The sequence below is a fragment of the Peromyscus maniculatus genome, chromosome 16, assembly GCF_049852395.1.
Source record: "Peromyscus maniculatus bairdii isolate BWxNUB_F1_BW_parent chromosome 16, HU_Pman_BW_mat_3.1, whole genome shotgun sequence".
Taxonomy (NCBI): domain Eukaryota; kingdom Metazoa; phylum Chordata; class Mammalia; order Rodentia; family Cricetidae; genus Peromyscus; species Peromyscus maniculatus.
Window position 1 is genome coordinate 61,873,839 of NC_134867.1, and position 12,533 is coordinate 61,886,371.

General features: G+C 46.0%; 1 protein-coding gene across 1 annotated transcript in view; it reads left to right on the forward strand.

Moving 5' to 3' along the window:
• Positions 1-12,533, forward strand: part of Pacrg (parkin coregulated) — a 475,516-nt gene that overhangs the window by 386,855 nt on the left and 76,128 nt on the right. The window lies entirely within an intron of this gene.

Here is a 12,533-nt window from a genome sequence, read left to right on the forward strand (position 1 = left end):
ATATATATGTGTGTGTGTGTGTGTGTGTGTGTGTGTGTGTGTGTGTGTGTATTATAGATTCAGAGGGCTTTTTCCCCCTGTGTTTTCCCACATTCTGCCAACAGTAATAGAACAAGTTACATAAATTGCCACCGACTGTCAAATCTTCAGGATTCTCCCTTCACAGAGTTCAAAGAGAAGTAGTTGTAATGATGGTTTTCATATTGAAATGAGAAAGAGTGAGCTAAGCTAACCTAGAGAGGCCTCCAGCAAATACATCTTGGATTGATTTCTTGCCGGCAATTTACCTAAGCAATCCATACCACAAAATGAAATAGAATATTTGCATTCTCTCTAAATCTCACACATACCAGGAAGAGGCCAGAGTGTCTGGGCTTCAAGGAGCCCTGCCACTCAAAGTGACAAAGAGGATGGAGAGGGCAGTTAGGAGACCTGGACCCTAAGGAAGACCATGAGAGTCCAGTCTAGGGAGAATTTTTGCCTGTCATCCTGCTGTGGAGGAATCCCCAAAGCAGAGAGCAGTGGCTGGCCTTGGCCTCAGGGCTCTGTGGGAGCAAGGAATTTTGCTGGACAGATGGTGGAGGGATGACCATCCGGTGGCTACTCCTCCTCCGCCCCTTGTGACAGGCAGACCTCAGTGGCTGCTCACCCAAACACATTCTGCTTAAACAATTAGAGAGGAAGGAAGCACCCTCTGTGGGTGAAGAGCATCAATCCTGAAGATTTATTTGATAAGGGAAGAAAGTTCGTCCGCCCCGGGTGCCAGGCTGATGGTGTTTCTCTTTTCCCAGCTCATTAGCTCTCAGAACAACTGTCTCAGCATGCCTCACACTCACAAGCGCCCAAAGGGAGGAGAGAATTCGACTCCTCCCAAGTCCACAGGACAATAACAGCGAGTTGTAGGCTTATTAAAAAACACAGTGTCACCAGCTCACAAGAAAGGGCCACAGGCAGTGTCACACACAGCACACTCCCGTCCTGTGGCTTCCTAAGACTAATTACTTTAAAAGGAGAAGTTACCTGCCATCCAGGTCCTGCATGCACGCGCGCCTCCCAACAAAGGTTACAGCAAATGATTCGCTGCGCATTTCGCACAGTACTCCACGCACTGCATCAAAATGCTGCTCTTCACAATGTTTCAGGCCTGGGGGAGCTGTGATCTAGCTTTAATTAGTCTCCCGTAAGGTGAAAATAGACGGCGTGCACAGACTGTCAGGGACAGGCATGTCTTCGTGGTAAGTAGTAGTTTCTAAGAAGACCATAATTGACTTTGAAATGAACCAAAAACATGAACTTTTTGTCTCTTCAACTCAAGACCTCTAAAAGCCCGAGAGTTTCTTACCCATAAAGGGATAAGTGCCTGTCGCTTCACGCTGGGGCCCTCAACAGTACAGGCAGAAGTATTTGTAGACATTGGCAAAGGGCATGAAATGGGCTTGGAGACGTGAGCGTGGCCCCAGGACCACTTTCCTCCCAAAGCTTCCCATAGTGGACTGGGCAGCAGGGAGGACCTGGGGTCCCAGGCCTTTTCTTCATAAATTCGAAACCGCCGGAGTCTTGGCTGTGTTCAGTCTTTAAGATCACGTGTCAGCACAAAAGCTCACGTCTCCGCTGCGTTGGTATTTCCCCATGTGTGCACATTTTAACACAGGAAGTACCCACCATGCTATTCCCTGACTCCTCCGAAAGGCCAGAACACGTCCACAGCTTGTCAAGAGCTGAGCAAAGAGAAAACCCACAGCAGCAGCTAGGAAAGGATGCTGATGTTTATTTTCCTCCCTTCCGGTCTTGAAGTGCTAGAGTGCAGCTCCGGGGAGGTTTGTTGCCGCTCTTATCTTTTCTACTTTACAAATTTTGTTCTTGTACTTTCAACTCATCAAATTTATATTGACTGTTTCTCTAGCGTTCTGTTCCTCTTCTTTTGTAAATTGCACCCTCATCGGTGTGTTGGTGTTCTCACTGTGTTTTAGGAAAGCTTTTGTCGAAGTGACAGGCTCCTTCACATGCATTACTCAGACCTGAGGGTGCATGCTTCTTGGAAATGTGTTTATCTCTTACTAAGGGTGGAGGCCCTCCCCGGCAAGTGTTCGGCGCTTTCATCCTTTTATTTATAGTTTAGATGATGTCAGTCTTTCTCTGCTGATATGAAAATAATGACCACTGCCCATTAAATCTGCCAAATGGCAGGTGGCACTGAGTGTTCGGAGTCGAGAAACAAAAGCTTAATGACATGTAAACATGTCCCCAGCAATACTGACACTGATCATCACTCCAGACAAACGCTCTGCACGCATTTTGCTCATTACATATCTAAGATTTCCATTAAATACTGCACTGTCCAGTTCAGCTTTGAGAACAGCACCCTGACATGACACGTTCCAGCCCAAAGTTCCTACTTCCCGGCTCCCTGCTGTACGGTGAGCACTTAAGAACAATGTCTTTTCACACTGAGACCCCCCAAGCACTTGATGTCACCAAGAATCTCGAAGCAGAGATGAGAGCCTGGTTTCTTTTCCTATTAGTTTTTAGATATATGCAACTAATTTCTTCCTGCAAAATTGAAATATAAGACTGTCAGGATCCATTACTGTCTGCCCTGAAGAAAATGGATGAATTAATATCCATAATCTTATTTTTGCAGTAAAAGGAAGAGTCGCTGCTCACAAACTTCAGTGCGGTAGAATACCAGGCGAGTCTGAGTGTTTCAGAAAAGGCAAGCTCCCAATCTGTGGGTGCCATATGGACGTGGCTGAGGAGGAGCTGGGACCGGGGCTGCAAAAGCTGTCAGGCACTCGAGAGCATATGGAAGTGGCCTGTTCGGGGCCACAGACCGTCAGCACCGCTTCCTTCCCTCCTCATGATTGTCTAACACGTCGCTGCGGTCTACAGGAGTGAACCTTGATCGCCCCTTTGAATTCATTGTTCAGAAGCTGGTGCTGTCCTGTGTGTTAGTACACCGGCTAATGTTACACAGCCCAGCCCAAAAATTACTTTCGCTTCACTTTCCACACAAAGCAAGCACTCCATACCTGGCAGTGCGGGGTCTGCTCGGAGGAGCCCCGAGCCTTTCCTTTTATCCCTGTTACTTTCTTTCCTTGCAACATGAGGAGGCGTGGTCCAACAAGACGGTGAGGATGGCAGCGGTGGCGCCATGTGTATACACTGGCGCAGGAGAAGGCCTGGGGATCCAAGCTGTAGCCAAGAGCCATTTCCTGGGACGAGAGGGGGTGCGGGGTTAGCATGGGAAAGTCGGCGCTTTCTCCAATACTGATTAATCAGTTTCGTCACGAACACTTCTGAAATACACACGGGGATGTATTTCACTGAACTGTTTCCCAGAGACTGGTTGGTTTTAAGGTAATTTAGGTGGTTGGACTTCAAGCTTTGGGGTATCGTTTCTTAGGACTTCAATGCGGTGTCTTCCAGAAACGAATGCTGAGGTATTGCTTACAGTTCCCCAAATCGTGTTTTCTTTGTGTGGAAGAGAAGGCCAACTATGTCAGAAAAAGTTTGAGCTTTCTACACGGTTGTGGATATAAAAATCGTAAATACCCACCTTAGAACATGTGAGTTTGCTTCCCCTAGAACTGGTGTTGGGATGCCGGCAAGAGAAAAAGAAAGAACACATGCCCTTTGCCAAAAATGTCTATCTGGTGCCTGATGCTAGATTACCAGGTCCACCCACCAGCGAGAGGGGAGGTCGTCCTCCTGATCTGCCCTCATTCCCCTTCGGTGTAAAAGGAGACCCACCAGGCCCGGGCAGGCCAGCTGTCTCCACGTGGAGCTGCAAATAGAAACTGAGGTTAAGTCATCCCTAGCCCGGCCCGGCGCTCGGGTTCACTTACTAAATAAGGGGATGAGCAACGCTGGGTTCCTTCCTCTCACACTCTTCCCTGTTGACAAGCGCTGGGCGTCAAGAGCAGGGAAGTCCACGGTGCACTATTGTCAGCCTTTATCAAGAAGCATGCCGAGTGGCCCCAAAATGGAACCTCTTATCACGCAGCCTTATCCCCGTGGCATGCATAAAGAGCGGCTGCAGCAGATCTCGCCTGGGTGGCATGACAGCCCGCCTCACCGAGGCATGAGAACTAGCAAAGAGGCCCCAAGATGGACAGGGTGGGTAAGGTTTCAGGCAGCTGTAAGCTGATACCACGTTTTATTTTGTTAATCAATTCCTAAGTCTATATCACGGAAAAAATCCACAAGGGGTGGCTGGCTGGATATGAACTAGAGATTGAAGGATACAAACAACAGATAATTGTTACTATTGATGGCTGTGCTACAGGGATTAGCTAATTTCACAGATGAGAATAGCCCAAAATGAGACAACGGCAACATAATGTTTATTCTAAAGGGGTATTATGACCATACTGAGTTTTTTAATTTCCTTCACATTGATTTTTTTTCATAATGTGTGAATAAATGTATACTAACCTAGTTAAGGCTCCAGCACATTCAAACTGTCATTTAGTATGAAGCATCCCAACACAAAGGAAATATGGTATTGAAAATTAACAACTAAAAAATGCTCGTAATTGCCCCTTCTATCTAAAATATGCAAACACGCACCTTCACATTTTTCATTTCAGTCAGAAGTCAGCAATAAGCAAGGCTGAGATGGCTAGTTAACATCCACTCTCCATTCTTGAGAAGTGTCTGATATCCCTGAACCAAGTCTCCCTCTGGCATCCGGGGCTGTGCCACTTCATCGCTGGCAAATGTTCCCAGTAGGACTACTGTCGTGACGGACATGCTGCCTGTGCTCATGGGAGCCATAGCTCAATCTTCCATGTGTTTGTAAAGTCTTACTGAAGACAACAGAGCACTCAGATAAAGGAGCAGACAGACCAAGAAGAGCAAGCCCACACAGTGTGGGATCTGCCATGCTTTAGTGGGCTGCTCCTGTGAGCGCAGTAGAGTCCTTTCAAAGTCCTTGTAAATGAACCATACGAGAAGTTTAGGTAATTCCATGCCAATGTGTTATCTGTGCTATAATGGACAGTGCCCTTCAAGAGTGTAATACAAGGCCCAGGACACAGGGGTCAATCATTCTTGAGTATGAAGATAAAGACAGCTACACCCACTGGACAAATGGGAGATCATGCGGAAGGGCAGAGGACAAGCCGTGGACTTAGAAGTTCTAACCTGATAGATGTGTGTGTGTGTGTGTGTGTGTGTGTGTGTGTGTGTGTGTGTGTGTTCCTCCTTGCACTATGAGTACAATAATGTAAGTTCTATGTTGCTCCTGGCCAGTACTTGCGGATACAGCCTTGAGTGGCTGAAAAAAGGAACCCCCTTATTACAATGGCAAAGACAGAGATATTAAATGAACATCGAGCTCTGTAAATCATGGAATAGCCTCATTGGTGGGGGGAGGAATTCATTTCAGGACCCCCAAATGTTGTCCTGGTCACTTCTCCCAGTCCTGCTAAGTTTTATGTCCCGTTTAGACCAGACCTTAAAAAGATGCAAAGTTTCTTAAAATGTAAAAATGTCTTCCTTCAAGTAAGACTGACTTAATAAAAGTCTCCCTCACTCCCCTGGAACCCTCTTTAACAATGCTACTTTTCCCCTCCTAGGTCTCCCTGATAGGTTCTAGCCGGAGACTCTTCTTCCTTTTAAATTCCCTCTGCTCAACACTGCCAATATGACAGCAACACTTAAAGCTGACCTTTTTCTGACAGAGTTGGAAATTCTCCTCCAGGCAACGTGGTGATTCTTTAATGCTCATGTGCAAATTACCAACTGCCACACATTTCACAGGAACGTTCCCGAAGCCTGTGTTCATCTGTAGCGCTGGTTCAATGAAGACATCTATCCTGGGCTTTGATGTACTTCCCCCGTGGTAGAGACACTATCATATAGAGTGAGGGAACAGACCCCAGAGGTCTATCAAAGAGCTGTTAATTTCTGTGAAAAGAGCAAACTTACTGTGATTCTCAGCACAACTGCACACAGCACAATGACTGACAGAAACATTTCCCTCATGTAGTACATCTTACAGCAGTGAGGGGTGGTGTCCTCACGCTCTCCCGGAAGAGCACTTCCAACGGTGGAGTCTCCCGGCTTCGCAGCCCCCCACCCCCGCCCCAAGCTTGGCCCCAAAATACGAAAATAAGAAAATAGCCGATTTAGACCCGGGAAAGGGCTCTCTTGCCCAGTGTTCTGGTCCTCAACAATTAGTCCAAAGCCACCCAAGGGGCCTGAGCAGTCAGGATCTGCATGTAGTCAAGAGTACCGTGGTAACGTAGAGCGGGATCGGAGCCTGCAGAGGGGGCATGCGCACGATGAGAAAGCAGTGCTGTGACCCTGTGATGGGCATTAGCGCGTCAGGGCCAAGAAGAGCATCAAACACGGCACTGTGCAGAGGACAGTCAGAGTCAAAGGAGTCACCTGTGTGGGAAGACAGGAAATCAGAGAAGATCCTGTGACGCTGGCTGGCTTGGGACTGGGGAAACGGTGCTGGCATGAGCTGTCATTTACAGTGTATGTAGCTCGACAGAAATAAGCATAGCTGTGACATCTGTGTCCTACCTCTGCCCGCTGAGAGGGCCTGGGGCCACAACCCTGCAGCAGTGAGCATGTCTAGCAACTGCATTTTGGCCTCCAAATGCCATCCTCCTCACAAAGGGACTGGTGTTCCTTGGAGAAAAGCATGACCCAAGCAGGAGAAGCCCAGGAAGAACCTGGAATAGAACTGTGCCAGGAAGAAGGAAAATGCTAGAAGAAAGGGAGGGGGAGGGGAGTGTTCAGGAGGGGGAGGAGGGGGAGGGGAGTGTCCAGGAGGGGGAGGGGAATGTACAGGAGGGCACAGGGTGTCAGCTTGGAAGGGCTTCTGATGCCAGTTCCTGAACAGCCTTAGCAGCAGCATGAAGGGTAGGAAAATGATGTGTAATCTGTTGAACACGTTGGGAGTTAATGAGCTCACATTAATATATATGTGAGTCATTATTTCACAGCATCTAGCTCACAGGCTTCCCCACACTATCACAGCATCTTCTGATAAAGTGTGTGTTAGCTACAAAGAAGGAAAACTGGCTTTACTATGGAGAATAGTATCTTTTTAAAAATTGTATTGATTTCTTGTGCATTGCTCTTTTGCCTCTGTTAGAGTGTCAAGCCCCCCAGAACCACAGTTACAGACAGTTTGTGAGCTGCCATGTGGATGCTGGGAATTGAACCTGGGTCCTCTGGAAGAACAATCAGTGCTCTTCACTGCTGGGCCATCTCCCCAGCCCTGAGAATAACATCTTAACAGAAGGACCAAGGTTTCCATGGTCATGAAAGGGCACCCAAAACTGTGTGCCACCTGATGGAATGGAATGTGATATCCCTGACCGGGAGGCAGACTCATCCTTCAAGAGTGCCACATAGACCTGGCCCCGGAGCTTTTGAAAAGCAAGGGAAAACCCTGAAGGACTGTGGCAGGTGGGGAAGGGACATCACAAATGATGCAACCCCCGAGTCTGTCTTGGGGTGTTTGTTTGTTTGTTTGTTTCGTTGGGGAGTTGTTGTTTTGCCACAAAAGATGCCCCTGGGACAATGTGTAAAATCTGACCGTAGCTGAGGGTGTGGACTGGCATTTTATCTGGGTTACACTGGGGTGAAGGAGGAGACTGTCTCTGGAGGAGGGGTGTTTCCTGCGAGGGTTGGCTGTTTCTTTGGTTGGCTGTCTTCTCACAGGATTGTAGGCCGTTTGGGTTTATTGTATTATAAAGTCCCTTTTTAAATATTCTTGGCTCTTTTCTTATTCCTTTGCATGAGCTCTTGGAAAGTTTGGGAAGTTAGTCTTTGGCCGGTTGCATTTTTGCAGATATCCCCACTCCAGGGTTGTAAGTAAACTTGATCCTACAGGACAGAAAGGAGTTAGGCTGAATCTTATTGCTACATTTGAAATCCTTGCTCTAGCTGGCATTTATATTCATATGGACAAGACAGAACGCTAAGCTTTGTTTCTTCAGTCAATGGCCTTTAAAAACCATATGAAAAATAAAATCCCCTCTCCTCACCCTTCAAACAACTTCCATTACAGGCTGTGGTGTTTTGAATGAGAATGGCGCCCATAGGCCCATGTTTTTTAGTGCTTGGTACCCAACTGGTGGAACTGTTTTGGAAGGATTAGGAGATATGGCCTTGTTGGAGGAGGTGTGTCACTGGGGGTGGGCTTTGAGGTTTCAAAAGATCCCATGATATTCCCATTTAGCTTTCTCTGCCTTGAGGTTGTTGTCTCAAGATGTGATCTCTCAGGTATGGCTCCAGCTCCATGCCTGCCCACCTGCTGCCATGCCCTTCACCCTGATGGTCACGGACTCCAACCCTACGGGGCTGTAAGCCCCAATAAACTCTTCATTCTATAAGTTGCCTTGATCATGGTGTCTCTTCATAGCAATAGTAAGTAATTAACATACATGCTAACTTTTCCATTATTTGGATCTAATGTGGGCTCAGTTCTGTGCTTAACTGTTTTTCCTTCAGCATCAAAGTTCTAGTTATTAGCGTTTGTCTTATTATTATCAGCATTTGATTGTCCTGTTGCTGTGATCAAACACTCTGGCAAAAGCATCTTAAGGGAGACGGGGTTTGTTGTGGCACAGTTCAGGTACGCTCCATCACGGCAGCAGGGGCTGGAAGCCGCTGGTCACACTGCATTCTCAATCCGGAGGCTTTCTCTCGTTCATACAGTCCAGAAAGGGTGCCACCCACAGTAGGCAGGTCTTCCGACCTCAGTGAAAATAGTCAAGATCATCTCCCACTGACACCCCCTTCTTGGATATGATTCAAGATTCTATCAAGGTGACAATTCATAGTGACCATCACAGCATTGGGTAGAAGAACACTGCCCAACAGAACCTTCTGCAACTGTAGAAATGTTCTGTAGTCTCTCGCCACGCTCAACCTAAAATTGTGGTTAGTCTCACTGAGAAACTGGGGATTTTATTTTATTTTCAGTTATTTTAACTTTCAAATAGCCACATGTGGCATGCCTACCTGCCAGAAACCTGCTCCAGGGGGGATGGGGTTGGGGTGGGTGAGGGACTGGGGGTGGGGTGGGGGTTTCAGGTCCCAAAGAGGATGTGCTGAGTCTGGGAGTGGGGAACGGGCCGACATACATGATCTGAGGATGAATCAGGATGGCTGCCAGTGTCTTAACTGAAAAAAATACCTTTTATACTGTAGAGTTGCATATAGGCTTCACTGTGAGACAAGGGGCTTGTGAGCTGGGGTGTGGCTTGAGGTCAGGGGTTGAGGAATCTTTGACCTTGACAATAGGCAGCAATCTCATGTTAATGAAGGGCCACAAGTTCCTCTGGCTAGAGATAAGAAGAAGGACTGCTTAAGCAAGCAGGAACTTTCTTCAAGCCCCCAGGGAATGGAGACCCTTATCCCTGGCCTTGGGAAAAGGACTTCTTCTGGGGAGCAGACACTATATTACAGTTTCTTAGTCTTGGTATTTATGGGCCTGTTCCCCTCATAATGCTCCCTAAAGGGAAAGTTCTGGTATCTTACTCTTTTCCCATTGTAGCATTCTGACTTCTCTGTATTTGTTAACTGAACTCTTGTCCTTAATGCCTAGGGATATGAATTGTAGGCATTCCATCCTTGGGATCAGGTGTGTCTAGTAAACCTCCAACTTTCCTGTTTTTGGTGGAATTAGGAGGGCACAATGGAATTCCTGGTTCCTAGGTGGTGGGGATTTTTTTTTCCAAAGAATTATTTTGTCCAGAGACGCTACCCTTGTACACATTTTCATCCTTTACCAAAGCTCACACAAAATTTCCCAAAGGGAAAGGCATTAATAGTGAGAATAATTAATAATAAAAGTAAAAAGGTGCTGGAGAAGTGTGGTCTGCAACATCAAAATGCTGGACTTTGTCAGGCAGCAGCGGTCACCGTACAGTCCACAGCACCTACCCTCCAGGCCAGTAGGGTTCTAAGCATCCCAGGGGGGATCCCCACTCACTAACATTCTTTCTAGGATTCTTCAGGCTATTCACTCACCTGCGTTTTGCCCCATATGTTTCTCCTCTTTTGGAAACTGGATTTTCTGGTTTTCTAGGAAGGCTCATGTTAAATTAACAAACATTTCAGGTGGAATCGTTATTGTAGCCTTAGCTCTTACTGAACGCTTCGGTAAGGTCTGAAGTTCTCTGTGTCATGCTCTCCATTTCCTTCTAAGTTCACTCCAGTCTTGGACCTTATTTGTTGTAATTATCTTCACTGCTGAAACCATGCTTTTCTGTCCACTTCTTTTAATATATTTTCTCACTGATAATCACTCACACAGCTATGCCATGCGTATTTTGTGTATTGTATCATCTTATTTATAATCATTTTGCTTGATTATGTTTTCCATTAATCATGAAATTTGAAATTAGTAGAGTGGTTCCCCTTGTATTTCCTTTTTAAGCTGTTTCTGTTGTTTAATGCCATTAAGTATTATTTTAACAATCATTTTTAATTGACAGATTAAATTTTGTTTGCTATGTACAAGATGATCTTTGAATATGTATCTCTGTGTATGAATGACCAAATAGACTAATTAACATATTCATAATCTGACATAGCTATAATTTTGTGAACACTTTTTACAGCCAATCAGCCTTTTTCAAGGATATACTGTATGGGTTGGAGAGACAGCCAGGAACTAAGAGCACTTGCTGCTCTTATGGAGAATTTGGATTCCCTTCCCAGCACCCACAGGGTGGCTCACAACTCCCTATAGCTTTAATCCCAGGGAACTGATGCCCTCTTCTGGCTTCCACAGGCACCAGGCATGAACATGGTACACATACATACATACATGCATACATCTGTACATACATACAGGCAAAACTCTCATATACATAAAAGAAAATACAACTACACATTTTAAAGAATGTAAACTATTATCATGGCTAGTCCCCATGTGTATCTTAAATCCCTTGGATTTGCTGTCCCTGTCTGGAGTGCTGTGTCCTCAGACCAGCACCTCCCAGCAACCTCCACCTCTGTAGGGCATAGGTTCTTTCAAGTCCCACATCAATAGCAGTTTTAAGTAGTCATGGCAACGGTTGACATCTTGGCTTGCTCCACACTCTAATGGGAAAGTCTGGCATTTTTATCACTCACCTTAATTCTGGCTTGAGAAAATACCAGCATTTTTGTAGAAATGCCCTTTGCTGTACCCTAACCTAAGCTGTATAGTCTTGACTTAATACCATATTTCAATTTGTTCTGTTTGTAATTTTTCTGTTGTCGTACTCATATGTTCAAAAAAATACCTTTTTAAATTTGGTAGTGGTATATTTTTCTTGCCATATGCTACAAAACCCTTTTAATTAAGTAAAGGTTGTGCAATATTCAAGAAAATTGTCTGTGTTAGAAGTATTCTGTCCGCTTTGGGAGTCACTGTGTTACCACCATGAAAAGGGAGAGCATGTTGTAGCCTCCCCTCCTTCACAGGGTTTAGATAGGATTAAATTGGAAAGTTCTAAAGCCGTGTTGATAGATTTTTAGGCCTGTCTGCTATTAGCTTTAATAACTTGCTAGTCGTCGCTTGCTGGGTTTTCCGCCTCTTCTGGAGTTAGCTTAGTAAAATCTTTACTAGGAACATATCGGTACCATTGATCTAATGCTAAATGTAAAAGTGACCATGTCTTTGGGGCATCTATCTGTTGACTTTGGTCTCAGTTATGCTGCGTTTAAGCTCCTATGGAGCATCATGATGGAAGCGGCCGGTGAGCAAGAGCAAACACACTTCAGGGATGCTCTGTCTTAGCATGATGCCTGGGCTGAAAAGCTAGCCCCTTGCATGGTTCTTTTGGTTGCTGAGGTCATCCAAAGGAAGTTTAAATGAGTGAGGGCAATTGCCATCAATGGAGTCCTGATACCCCAACATTCAACAGAGCTGGAAGGAGAGGCTTGCAAGGAAGCCAGGATGAGAGACCCTAAAAAGTAAGAGACAGGGGCGAAGATCCATCATGACAAACACATGCAGTAAACACACCACTTAGCAGTCGTGGGTGGCCGGAAGTGTTTGAGATACACCCATGCTTTGTGAGTAGTGGACCCAAGAAGCAAGTGGCGAAGATCCTTGCCAGAAGTTCTCAACCTGTGGGCCATGACCCCTTTGGCAAACCTCTAGCTCCAAAACTATTTATATTACGATTCATAACAGTAGCAAAATTACAGTTGTGAAGTAGCAACAAAATAATTTTAAGGCTGGGCATCACCACAGCATGAGGAACTGTGTTAAAGGGCCACAGCATCAGGGAGGGTTTGAGGAGCCGTTTCTTGAATGAACATATAAAATGTAGACTATGCTTTTCTTCTCCCCAACCCCCCCACCCCACCCCCCAGCCCAGAAAAGTTTGTCACAAGAAGCAAGGTCTTTGTAGCCTCCTCTGAAGACTCTTGGGAGTGTATGTGCCTACTTCCTTAGAATTGACCTGAGGGACTCAGGAGAAGTTGATGGAGGAAACCACGGAGATTCATCCCTCCCCAGGGGAGAGAGACCAATGGGGAGGGACTTTGATATCATCAGGGCAGCTACC